Source organism: Narcine bancroftii, chromosome 4 (assembly GCF_036971445.1).
Source record: "Narcine bancroftii isolate sNarBan1 chromosome 4, sNarBan1.hap1, whole genome shotgun sequence".
In the NCBI taxonomy this organism is placed as follows: domain Eukaryota; kingdom Metazoa; phylum Chordata; class Chondrichthyes; order Torpediniformes; family Narcinidae; genus Narcine; species Narcine bancroftii.
Window position 1 is genome coordinate 248,061,404 of NC_091472.1, and position 12,490 is coordinate 248,073,893.

General features: G+C 42.8%; 2 long non-coding RNA genes across 2 annotated transcripts in view; one reads left to right on the top strand and one right to left on the bottom strand.

Moving 5' to 3' along the window:
- Nucleotides 1-5,291, top strand: part of LOC138760086 (uncharacterized) — a 26,252-nt gene extending 20,961 nt beyond the window's left edge. The window contains exon 3 of the long non-coding RNA XR_011355390.1: nucleotides 4,871-5,291. This is a non-coding gene — a long non-coding RNA (uncharacterized lncRNA). The remainder of the gene's footprint in view (nucleotides 1-4,870) is intronic.
- LOC138760085 (uncharacterized) lies at nucleotides 251-9,531 on the bottom strand. The gene is made up of 4 exons (XR_011355389.1): nucleotides 9,481-9,531; nucleotides 6,564-6,622; nucleotides 4,088-4,258; nucleotides 251-615 (listed from the first exon to the last, which is right to left on the bottom strand). It is a non-coding gene; the product is annotated as an uncharacterized lncRNA (long non-coding RNA).
- Nucleotides 9,532-12,490: the final 2,959 nt, after the last annotated feature.

Here is a 12,490-nt window from a genome sequence, read left to right on the forward strand (position 1 = left end):
GAGCCTAATCGTTCCAGTCCGAATTCCAAATCTAATTTCCAAGTTTATATTGTCTTAAATTCCATTTTTTATTGACTAAATTGTAGTGACTACTTTACTTTATAGTCGCTTGAAGGATCAGGAAAGAGATACAAGAGCCTGAATACACATACATTCAACATCACAAAAACAGCTTCATCCCCCATCTCCATCAGATTTCTGAACAAGTAATGTACACTTTCTCACTTTTTCTCTTTTTTTTGCACTATTTATTTATTTTGTGTTGTATTTATGGAATTGTAATTTATAATAATTTTACAGTTTGTTCTCCATAGTGTACTGCTGGTGAATAACAACAAATTTCCAGGCATATGTTCACGATAATAAACCTGATTCCGATTCTGATATATACTCTCATGCACTTCTTTGTTCTGTGGTTTCCATGACTGTGCAACTAAGTTCAGCTCCAACTCAATCTCCAAATTTGCTGGCAACATCACCGTTGTGGGCCTAGTTGCTGGAATTGAGTCCGAATAAAGAATGATGCTTGAGAAACTGGTTGGAGAGTGCCTGAACAATCTTACTCTCAACGTCATCAAGACTAAGGAGTTTCTTGTTGATTTTAGGAAGGAGAAACTGAGGCACAAAGCAAAAGGGAGATGAAGATTCAGTTAGTTTACAATAATAGTTTCTCTTTACAATGCTTATTCGGCAGCAAGTAAGAGTTGCCGAATTGTACAATGTAAATGATATCATCCATATCTCTGTCTCTCTCTCTGTCTCTCTCTCTGTCTCTCTCTCTCCAACTCCCCCCACCACCCCCCCCCCCCCAGCAGAGAGACCTGCCAAAGTCTGTCATAGAGAGAGTAACAGTGGATGGTTTACTTTTACTCAAGGTTAATTCAAGCTTTTAATTTTTTTTCAGTTTTGTTTGATACCTCAGAGGCTGGTAGGTCATACACCAGAGGCTGATGGTTAAACTCTCCTTGGTGGCATTCAATGCCCCTCTTTGCAACTGGATTCTGAACTTCACGACAGAAAGACCACAGTCAGTCCAGGTTGGCAGCAGAGCCCATTGCGCTGAGCACTGGTGCACCTCATGGCTGTGAGCTCACCCCGCTACTGTTCATACTGGTGACTCACAACTGCTCTGCCAGATTTAGTTCCAACAGAATCATCAGATTTGCAGATGATACAACATAGATAGCCTCATCAGCAACAATGCTGAGTCACTTCACAGAGATGATGTTGAAAAGCTCAGAAAACAGAACGAGAACAACAACCTGATTCTCAACGTAGACAAAACAAAGGAGATGATTGTGAACTTCAGGAGGGTGAAGATTGACCATTCTCCATTACACATCACTGGTTCTATCATGGAGACTGTGGACAGCACAATGTTCCTTGGTGTACATATAAAGGGCAACCCATCTCCTCATTAGTCAGGAAGGTGCAGCAGTGCTGACACTTATTATGAAGGCTGAGGATGGCAAGGCTAATGGCCCCCATATTGACAACCTTTTACAGGAACACAATTGAGAATGTCCTGTCTGGCTGGCTGCATCATTGTGTGGTGTGGTAACTGCAAATCATCAAACTGGAAGTCTATATAAAGGATTATTAAAACAATCCAGAGGATAACTGAGGTCCCTCTTTCCTCTATACACATTTACTAGAAGTGTTGTCTACATAGGGCTCAAGGAATTAGAGAAGACCATTTCCCTCCACCACACAATGCCTTCAACCAACTACAAACTACCATCAAGAAGTCCAGAATCCAATTACAAACTACCATCAAGAAGAAGGTTCAGGAGAATCAAAATGAGGACTGCCGGGCTGGGGAATAGCTTCTCCCTGCAGGCTGTGAGATTAATGAACAGTATCTGTAACCACAAAAATCTTCCCAAATATATACACATACATATATTTTGTTTATTTATGTGATCATCATGTACTGAATATTGTGTGTCTTTGTGCATGGACCATTGTCTGGAGAGAGCCCATTTCATTGGGTTGTAAATGTACAAACAGATTAAAATAAACTTGAATTTGAACTTGTTTTTGAGGATCTCTGTCTCCCTTTGTGTTGGCATTACATCTTGTAAGGTCCTCTTCTGATACAGGGCTCCACCATGGAGGATCATACTGTCTTAGGATCACAAGGTGAAACGGAGAGATCTGCCAAAACTTACTTTGTTCTTAACATGCCGGTCAGTTTGTGGATATGTAGCTTGCTGGTGGTAGTTAGTGCCAGGGCGATATGTTTCAATGAGATTCTATCTTGATCTTCTGATCTCAAAGAGATATAGCTACTCTTATGCTCGCTGTCGGTCAGAAGCAAACACACAAAACCAAAGGACTGTACAACAGACTTCATTTGGCATAAAATTCCACAGAGCCGGCTGTGAAATTATCCTGATGTGAGCTCTGAGAATGACTTCGAAGGGCCGACTCAAACTTATATCCCGGATGGTGATTGACACCTGATCGGGTGGGGCTTGATCCATTCAGGTCGGCTGATTGACAGCTGGCCAGGTGTTGTCTTGTCCCCATGCTCTTCTGCAGGTAGAGAGGTTGCCCCCTGCAGTAGGCCAGTGGTGTACCACCACAGTCACAATCTGTTCAGTCACTGCTCAAACAACCACAAGGACACAGTCCCCTGGGCAACATTTACTCCACTCACTCCTGGGCGATGTAGGAGTGTTTCAAGGAAGGCCCTGTATTCTTCTACTGAAATAGATTACTCTGATATTCCAATCCTTTTTGTAATAAAGACTAACCTCCCACATACTGTCCTTATAGCTTGCTCTATCTAAATGCACTTTCATTTCTGTGATTAACCTAGGCTCCTCAGAACACTTATGTCTCACAGTTTCTCATCATTTTAAAAAATATTCTGCTTTACCAATAGTTCTACCAGAGTGCATAATGTAACATTTATCTCCATTATATTCCATCTGTCATTTTCTGTTCTACTCGCTCAACCATCCTATAGCCCCTTGCAGCCAATCTGAATCCTCCTTGAGTTTACTTCCCACCTATTTTTGTAAGACGGACTTCGACGCAGCTCTTCATCAAAATCCTTGCTGCAAATTGTAAAGTGATAAGTCACAAGTGTTGAGCAGTGCATTCTTTGCTTGGCTTCGCGGACGAAGATTTATGGAGGGGGTAAAAAGTCCACGTCAGCTGCAGGCTCGTTTGTGGCTGACAAGTCCGATGCGGGACAGGCAGACACGATTGCAGCGGTTGCAGGGGAAAATTGGTTGGTTGGGGTTGGGTGTTGGGTTTTTCCTCCTTTGCCTTTTGTCAGTGAGGTAACCCACTAGCTATTGCTGTCCAACTGAAAATTATTCTTTTCTTCCTGTTCTTGCATTTTTTCTGCTAACAAATCCCAATGCAAAACAATACAACATTCTCAATCCCCATCAGGCCTAATTGTATATCAGTTTTTATCTCTTGAGTGATTCGCTATCAAATGCCATTTTGAAATACATTTTTTCATCAATACACTGAAGTGCTGGAGAAGCTCAGCAGATATGCAGAAAGTAAAGGGTTACTGATGTTTCAGGTCTGAGACCCTGGTCAAGGTATGAGCAAAAAAAAAGGCAGGTGCCCAAATAACAAAAATGAGGGGAGGGAAGAGAGGAGGGGATGGGGATGACAGGAAAGGAAAGGAGAGGAGAGAAGAGGAAGGGGAGGATAGGAAAGAAGAGGCGAGGAGAGGAGAGAAGAGGGAGAAAGAGACAGGAAAGAGTACATGCTAACAATTAAGAGGTCATGGGTAGATGTAGAGGAAAGGTTAGAAGAAATAAAAACTAGGACATGATAGGGCAAGAGGGTTGCTCTGAATGGAGAGGGGATGGAACAAGTGGTGAGCTGGGAGAAAGGAGATGGAGGGATAGGGAAAGAAAGAGACTTGGGAAACTGAAGAAATCGGTGTTAATGCTATCAGGTTGGAGAGTGCTCAGAGAGAATACAACTATTTTTTCTCCTCCTTTTCATATTTATAACCTCAAAACTTAAAATAGCTAAGTCCAACAGTTTCCAATTCACAAATCCATATCCACTCTGCCAAAATATATAATGCTTATGAATTTTCCCTACTTGCCTTGTGAAAATTCAATCCTCTTCCTTTGATGTCAAGCGAGGTAACATAGAACTTCTTAAGGCCCTATTTTCTTTCTTTTCCTCTCTAGAGTGCAATGTCCATAAGAGGTGGATATTACTGGGGGAGGTCCAAGTGAAGTCAATATTTGCTCTCTCCCACTCCTTGGGGATTCTGGAAGATAAACACCAGTGTTGATTATTTCTACCCATTTCTTGAAAAACCCTGGAATGTACAATATTAAGTCCAGGAGATTTGCTAGCTTTTAGTCTCATTAATTTTTACAGCATAATTTCTTTGCTGATGGTAACTTTCTTAAGCTGCTCATTTTCAGATTCTTGAATCCCCATTATTTTTGGATATTTTAGATAGTTTTAATCATGAAGGCAGGCATACCACCTCAAGTCAAGTCACCTTTATTTATCATTCGTACCATGCTTGCAGAGTAAAGATGAGATAAAGTTTCTCCAGGACCACAGAGCATATTTACATAAATATAAGTTAGAATAAAAGTTAAAAACATTAAAATATTAAGACATATACAGTAACAGTCGGGAATTTAGGAGTCTGATGGCTTGGGGGAAAAGCACTGTTGCCCAATCTGGACCTCAGGCCCTGAGTACTGAAGTACCTCCTACCAGATGGTAGAAGGGACAACAGTTTACATGAGGGGTGCATGGAGTCCTTCACAATCTTTATTGCCTTTCACCTGCATCAAGTGTTGTAGATGTTTGTCATGGCCATGCCCTCAATGATCTTTTCCACTGACTTCACTATCCTCTGCAGGGTCGGAGGTGGAACAGCTTCCAAACTAGGTAGTGATGCAGTTGCACTGGATCTTCTCGTCCATCCTCTGAAGAATATAGCAAGGCTGGAGGGTGAGAGATGAACTTCCCTCAGCCTTCGCAGGAAGAAGAAGCACTGCTGGGTTTTCTTGGCCATGGAATTTGTGTTAAGGGACCAGGTGAGATTCTCCGCCAAGTGCAATCCAAGGAATTATTTCTGATTACCTCGATGGTGGCGCCCTCAATAGTCAGCGGAACATGGTCCCCCTGACCCTCCTGAAGTCAACAACCATCACTTTTGTTTTATTAACATTCAGATACAGGATGTTGGCTCTGTACCACTCCATTAGCGACTGTACCTCACCTCTGTATGCTGGACTCCTCATTCTTTCCGATCAGGCCCACCACGGTCGTGTTGTCAATGAACTTGATGATGTGGTTTGAGCTGCATTTTGCTGCACTCGTTTATTCCTCATTATGATTTCCATTGTCTTTCTATCAAAGGAGTCTACATTTACTTTATCTAATCTCTCTCTTTTAACAAAAACACTAGAAATTTTCACAACACATTTTTGTAATTTGTTTTGTTTTCTCTCGTGTTTTCCATCTAAATATTATTTCCTGGACTTAACTTGCTTAATTTAAAAACTTTCCCAATTTTCTTAACTTAGATCTTCTTTGGCCAAATTAATATACGCTATGTCTCTAAATTTATAATGGTCATTAATTTCTCTTGTTATGCATAACTGGACCATTTTTCCCATGGGATTTTAATTCTCAATTGCACTATAAATTTCATCGAGAAGTTTCAAAATTGTTGTTGCTGGAAGGATTGGGTAAATTCTCTTGGAGCAGCTGCATTCTTCTGGCCTTGGACTTCCCACCCCTAGGGACCAGCGGTAGTGTGGTCATGGTTGGTATCATACTCCTCACCCCCTTATACTGACCCAGGGACCAATGGCAGTGTGGCCATGGTTGGGATCATACTCCTCACCCCCTTATACTGACCCAGGGACCAATGGCAGTGTGGCCATGGTTGGGATCATACTCCTCACCCCCTTATACTGACCCAGGGACCAATGGCAGCGTGGCCATGGTTGGCATCATACTCCTCACCCCCTTATACTGACCCAGGGACCAATGACAGTGTGGCCATGGTTGGGATCATACTCCTCACCCCCTTATACTGACCCAGGGACCAATGGCAGTGTGGCCATGGTTGGCATCATACTCCTCACCCCCTTATACTGACCCAGGGACCAATGGCAGTGTGGCCATGGTTGGCATCATACTCCTCACCCCCTTATACTGACCCAGGGACCAATGGCAGCGTGGCCATGGTTGGCATCATACTCCTCACCCCCTTATACTGGCCCAGGGACCAATGGCAGTGTGGCCATGGTTGGTATTGTAACACTATTGATCAACCCCATTGGACAGAGTTGTGATTAATAGGCTTTAATCATCTTAAGACACCAACACATCTCACATGTTGCTGGGCGGATTCCAAGGCAGGTACTGAGGGACGAATTTGGGCATAACAGCCTTAACAGGGTTTTCCAGAAGGGAGGACTCACATGTTCAGAGGATGGGCCAGCTCATACAATACAAACAATATAGTGGTTGCACCACAGATATCACTCTAACCATCCCATTATACTGTCCCAGAGACCAACGGCAACATGACCACGTACCTGAAGCCAAAGAATGGTGTTCAGCATCAAGGTGTTCTGTTCAGCTGTTGTCAGTTTGCCTGTCAAAAAAAAATGAAGCCTTTGACTCAATGAGCCCAGCCAACACTCACCATCAATGCATCATCTAAAATACCAGCATGACACGGACCAGCGTGTTGCTGAATCATAGAGGATATGATAGCGGAAATCATTTTATTTCAATCAGTTTGATTTCTTGAAAAATAGTTCATTAATAATAAATATCCACCAGTTATCTCCAGCACGAGCTCGCAGCAAAGCTGGGCATTAAGAATTCACCATCCTGTCTTTATTTGGTTACCACAAATATATAAAACAGCTAATAAACATGTTAAGAACACACAACCAGGCTATGCTTCAATAATTCTCAGTGATACAAATTTATAACAAATGCTTTTCAATTTTTTTTCAATGTCAAATGTTCCACTAAAATGCTGGCACAGCCCAAGGAACTCCTACCAACGTTAGCATGCAGGCTGCCTGTTCCAAAGTGCACTGACAGCTGCCCAAAGGAAAAGAGTGTTACTATTTCACAATGCAGTTTTCTCTAATGCGTAGCTCCAGAAATAGCATATTGTGAAGACAGAACTTGAGGTGCAGTGACAGATAATGATTCGAAGACCTCACAGCTTCCCTCAGGTCCAGAGATTTTGGGTTGAATGCCATGGATTCATAGCAAGAAAAATCAAAGCAATTTTGATTTAAAGAGGATCACTACTCTTATGAAGGAGGATAGATTCAATAATGATCCGCTGTATGACAAAGTGGGAAGCCAACAACCCCCTCTCTGAATCATACAAACTAAAGGTGACTAACATTTCTTCTGTGATCACATAGAACCATAAACTTCTACAGCACAGAAACAAGCCCTTCATCCCATCTAGTCTGTGCTGAACCATTTATTATTCTGCCTAGTCCCACTGACCTGCGCTGGGACCACACCCCTCCATGACCATCTGATACATGTATCTATCTATATTTTCCTAAAATGACATAATTGAGCCTGCATTCACCACTTCAGCTCACAGCTTATTCCACATTCTTACCATTCTCTGTATGAAGGAGTTCTTCCCAATGTTCCCTTTAAACATCTCACCATTCACCTTTAACCCATGCCCTCAAGATCGTGTCTCACCTAACCTTAGCAGAAAAAAACCTGCTTGCAGTTACTCAATCTGTACCCCCCATACCGTGGACTCAATGCTGTCGGCCTCTGCCATCTCGAGTACTTCGATGTTAGGGATGAAGGCGCTCCAATGAATGTTGAGCATGGAGCGGAGACAACACTGGTGGAAGCGTTCTAGGAGCCGTAGGTGATGCCGGTAAAGGACCCACGATTCGGAGCCGAACAAGAGTGTGGGTATGACAACGGCTCTGTATACGCTTATCTTTGTAAGGTTTTTCAGTTGGTTGTTTTTCCAGACTCTTTTGTGTAGTCTTCCAAAGGCGCTATTTGCCTTGGCGAGTCTGTTGTCTATCTCGTTGTCGATCCTTGCATCTGATGAAATGGTGCAGCCGAGATAGGTAAACTGGTTGACCGTTTTGAGTTTTGTGTGCCCAATGGAGATGTGGGGGGGGCTGGAAGTCATGGTGGGGAGCTGGTTGATGGAGGACCTCCGTTTTCTTCATCCCTAACATCGAGATGGCAGAGGCCGACAGCATCGAGTCCACGCTGCTGAAGATCCAGCTGCGCTGGGTGGGTCATATCTCCAGAATGGAGGACCATCTCCTTCCCAAGATCGTGTTATATGGTGAGCTCTCCACTGGCCACCGTGACAGAGGTGCACCAAAGAAGAGGTACAAGGACTGCCTAAAGAAATCTCTTGGTGCCTGCCACATTGACCACCGCCAGTGGGCTGATATCGCCTCAAACCGTGCATCTTGGCGCCTCACAGTTCGGCGGGCAGCAACCTCCTTTGAAGAAGACCACAGAGCCCACCTCACTGACAAAAGACAAAGGTGGAAAAACCCAACACCCAACCCCAACCCACCAATTTTCCCTTGCAACCGCTGCAACCGTGCCTGCCTGTCCCGCATCGGACTTGTCAGCCACAATCGAGCCTGCAGCTGACGTGGATATTTACCCCCTCCATAAATCTTCGTCCGCGAAGCCAAGCCAAAGAGAAGACCCCCCATACCTTTTTATACCTATATATTTTGTATACATTATTGCAACATTATGCCTGAGCACCACAGCAATGTTTTCACTAACAATGAGACCATCTCCTCACATGCTTATCTGCTGAATTCAAAACCAGTGCCAGATTCACAAATCAAAAATTTTTACAAAGATCAATGGGCTATTTTGCAAGATAATAATTGGAAGGTTGAGGAAAAGAGAACTTTGAGACGTTGTTTGATGCAACTTTGTTGAATTTGCACGATGTGACTGACCAAAACTGCCCAATCCCATATCCCTTTCTTGAATCCTTTGAATGTGATTAAACGCTAAAACCCATTTTCTTCAGCATTTAACATCTGACTCACTCATTTCATGGGCATTTCATGGGATGGAGTGCTGGCACAATTCCATTGCATAGAACATTACAGCATGGAAACACCATTCTACTCTGCCCAACCATGTTTTTGCCTAGTCCCACTGACCTGAACCCAGTCCATAGACCTTCATAACTCTCCTTTCCATGTACCTGTCCTATTTCTTTAATGTTAAAATTGAGCCTGCATTCACCACTTCAGCTGGCAGCTTGTTCCACACTCTAACCAGTCTCTGTGTGAAGAACTTCCCCTTCATGCTCCCCTAAACTTTTCCCCCTTTACCCTTAACCCATGTCCTCTGGTTTGTATCTCGCCAACCCTCTACTTTTACTCTCTCATAATTTTAAATGCCTCTTTTAAATCTCCTCTCATTCTTCTATGCTCCAGGGAATAAAGTCCTAACCTGTTTAACCACATCCTACCTCAGCTTCTTTGCTGAGCAACACATTCATAGGCTTGTATCTCATCATTGGGAGATGTGACATTCCATAGAATGTTCTTTGGCCATTGTCTCATACTTAGACCATTCTCTCCATGGACCAAGAGGTCATCTTGAAACTCAAGCTCCTTGCCACTTGATCCATCCACTTCATCTGCCAATTATTCAGAATCAGAATTTATTGTCGAGAACATGTCACAGAATATGTTGCTTTGCACCAGCATTAATAAATTTACATTTCAAAAATAAATAAATGGTGCAAGAAAATAGAATAAAGTGGTTCATTGTGCACTCAGAAATCTGATGGTAGAGGAGAAAAAGCTGTCCTTGTACCACTGACTGCTTATCTTCAGGCTCCTGTGCCTTTTTTCCTTTTGGTCGCAGTGTAAAGGAGGAATGGCATGGGTGGTGGGGGAATCCTTGAAGATAGAAGCTGCTTTCTTGAGATACCACCTCTTGTAGATCTCCTCGATGGAGTGAAAAATGGTGCCCATGATATCACTGGCTGAGTTAATAACTCTCTGGTGTTTTATCCTGTTCTGTGCATTGGCACTTCCATACCAGACAGTAAAGCAACGAGACAGAATGTTCTCAACAGTACACCTGTAGAAATTTTTCAAAGTCTTTGGTAACGTACCAAATCTCCTCAAACTCCTCACGAACTGTAGCTGCTGGTGAGCCTTCGTCATGATTGCATTGGCATGGAAGCCTCAGGACAGAAGGGTTTGGGAAATGTGCATGTACCTTCATCTTCAGGGAAATTGCTCTGCCAGACATTATCCAGGGCCAACATTATCTGGATGAGATCCTGTAATTTCCTGCATCCTCATAACAATGGGCTCTCCAACTGCCCCAGCTGAACTTGGATACAGTGAAGCTCACATAATCATCAGTATGGTAAAATTAGATTTCATTTCCTGCTCCAGTGTGGGGCCTCTTGCAATACATCTAGTTGTGAAGACTTCATTATTGTGTGCTGCAGGCTCAATTATTACTTTAAATACAGTGCACCGATAATCATGTGAACGAGTTCAAGATAACTCATAAATAAGTTAAACATCAGTATTTGTCCACCTGCACTCTTAAAATGTGTGGCTTAATTAAACCCTTGTCTGGTTACCTTTGTGGTTTTCTCATATATGAACTGTGCAAAAATATACCTTCATGCAGGGGTAGACACCCCACAGTGTAAATAGTATCATGTCTTTTAGGACATAATATTTCTTTCCAAATTGGTCCGTTGAATGGAGATTCAACTTCTGGAAGGGACACGTCACTGTCTCTGACCAGCTCTTCCACTGCACATCCTGGCGGGTTTTGCAACAAGTGTGTGCTCCCTTCATCCATTTTCCTATTTGATCAGGATTTACTTATTCCTTTGCATGAATGCAACCCTCATGGGGAGGATGCCATTGGGAACCAATGTCTTTCTCTGACTCCTTGGCAGGCAAATGCATAGGAGATGCACAAAGTTGGATTACACACTTGCTTCTAAATGTAAACCATTGTCACACTGCCTAAAATGTCTTTTTGTCTTTGCAGATTTTTACTGTGAGTCAATTTGGTTTCAACACTAAAAATACGAACCATCACATTGGTTGATCAATGTAAATGCAAATATTGTTCTGTGCTCTGTTAGGCATGATTCTACTGTCAAATGCATGTCGTTTGAACGATGTCAAGTTTTGGACAGACTTTCCACAAGCTCTTCTCATTCAGCACTGTTGCAAGGTGTTGGTATGATGCCCCAATCCATGGCGGGGTGGGGTGTGGTGTGGGGGAGGGTGTTAGGCAGAAACCAGAACTAGAAAATGGATGTTAAAAAAAATATAGTGCAACCTATATTACAAGAATACTTGGAACAACTTAACATTGAAGAAATTGACATAATGGTTCAAAGAAAATTGGAGTTCTTATGAGAGAGGTTAGGTTTATGGAGTTAATGTTCCAGAAACTCATTTACTTTTCTATATATGTCTTGATAACATATTTATACATGGAACTTATTCTTTGGCAAAGTAAACTTTGCCCTTGAAATGATGAGGAAGTTATTGCTGATCGATGTGAACATTCTCAAATCCAAGTCAAAGTTCAAGTTTATTGCCACTTATGCCAAGGAGCAGGGGGAAAAAAAATTGTTTTGTGAGCAGTCAAGCTGGTCATCCCATGCATAGTATCACAAGGAAGACATAGTACAGCAGTGCAGAGTTACAGCAGTTTGTACAGTTAGCCAACACAATTTTACCGCTGTGAAGTTCTCAGGAGTCCTGATAAGAACAGGAAAAAAACCGTCTTTGAATCTGATGATGCACGATCTCACGCATGCAAGTGCTCTTATCGATGGAAGGAGAACAAAGAGGGAGTGTCCAAGTTTGGATGAGACTTTAGTATGCTGGGTTTTCCATGGCAGTGAGAAGTGTAGACAGAGTTGATAAAGGGAAGTTTGCATGATGATCCAAGCTGCGTTCACCACCCTATGTAGCTTCTTGTGATCTTGTGCAGAGCAGTTCCCATATGACACTGTGGTGCACCCTCTTTTCAATGGTACATATGATGAAGTATTTGAGGGACACCTGCCAAATTTTCTCAGGCTTCTGAGGAAGCAGATATGCTGGTGCCCTTGTTTGGCTGTTGCCTTGATGTGTGGATCAGGAGAGGTTGCTCGAGGTATTTAATTTTGTTTTTAAATGTAGACATTCAGCATTGAAACAGGCCCTTCCAGCCCATGAGCCAGTTCCACCCAATGACACCCACTGACCTACAACACCCGTATATTTTGGAGGGTGGGTGGAAACCGCAAGACAAACTAACAGGGATAGCATACAAACTGCTCACAGGCTGTGACTGATTTTCTCCTCGGAACTTAAAGTGGATTTACTCCTGGGAACTTATAGATGCCTACTCTCTCCATCTCGGCAGTGTTGATGCAGAGAGGGTAGTGAGCTCCACTCCTCTTTTGACTAACTGAAATCTT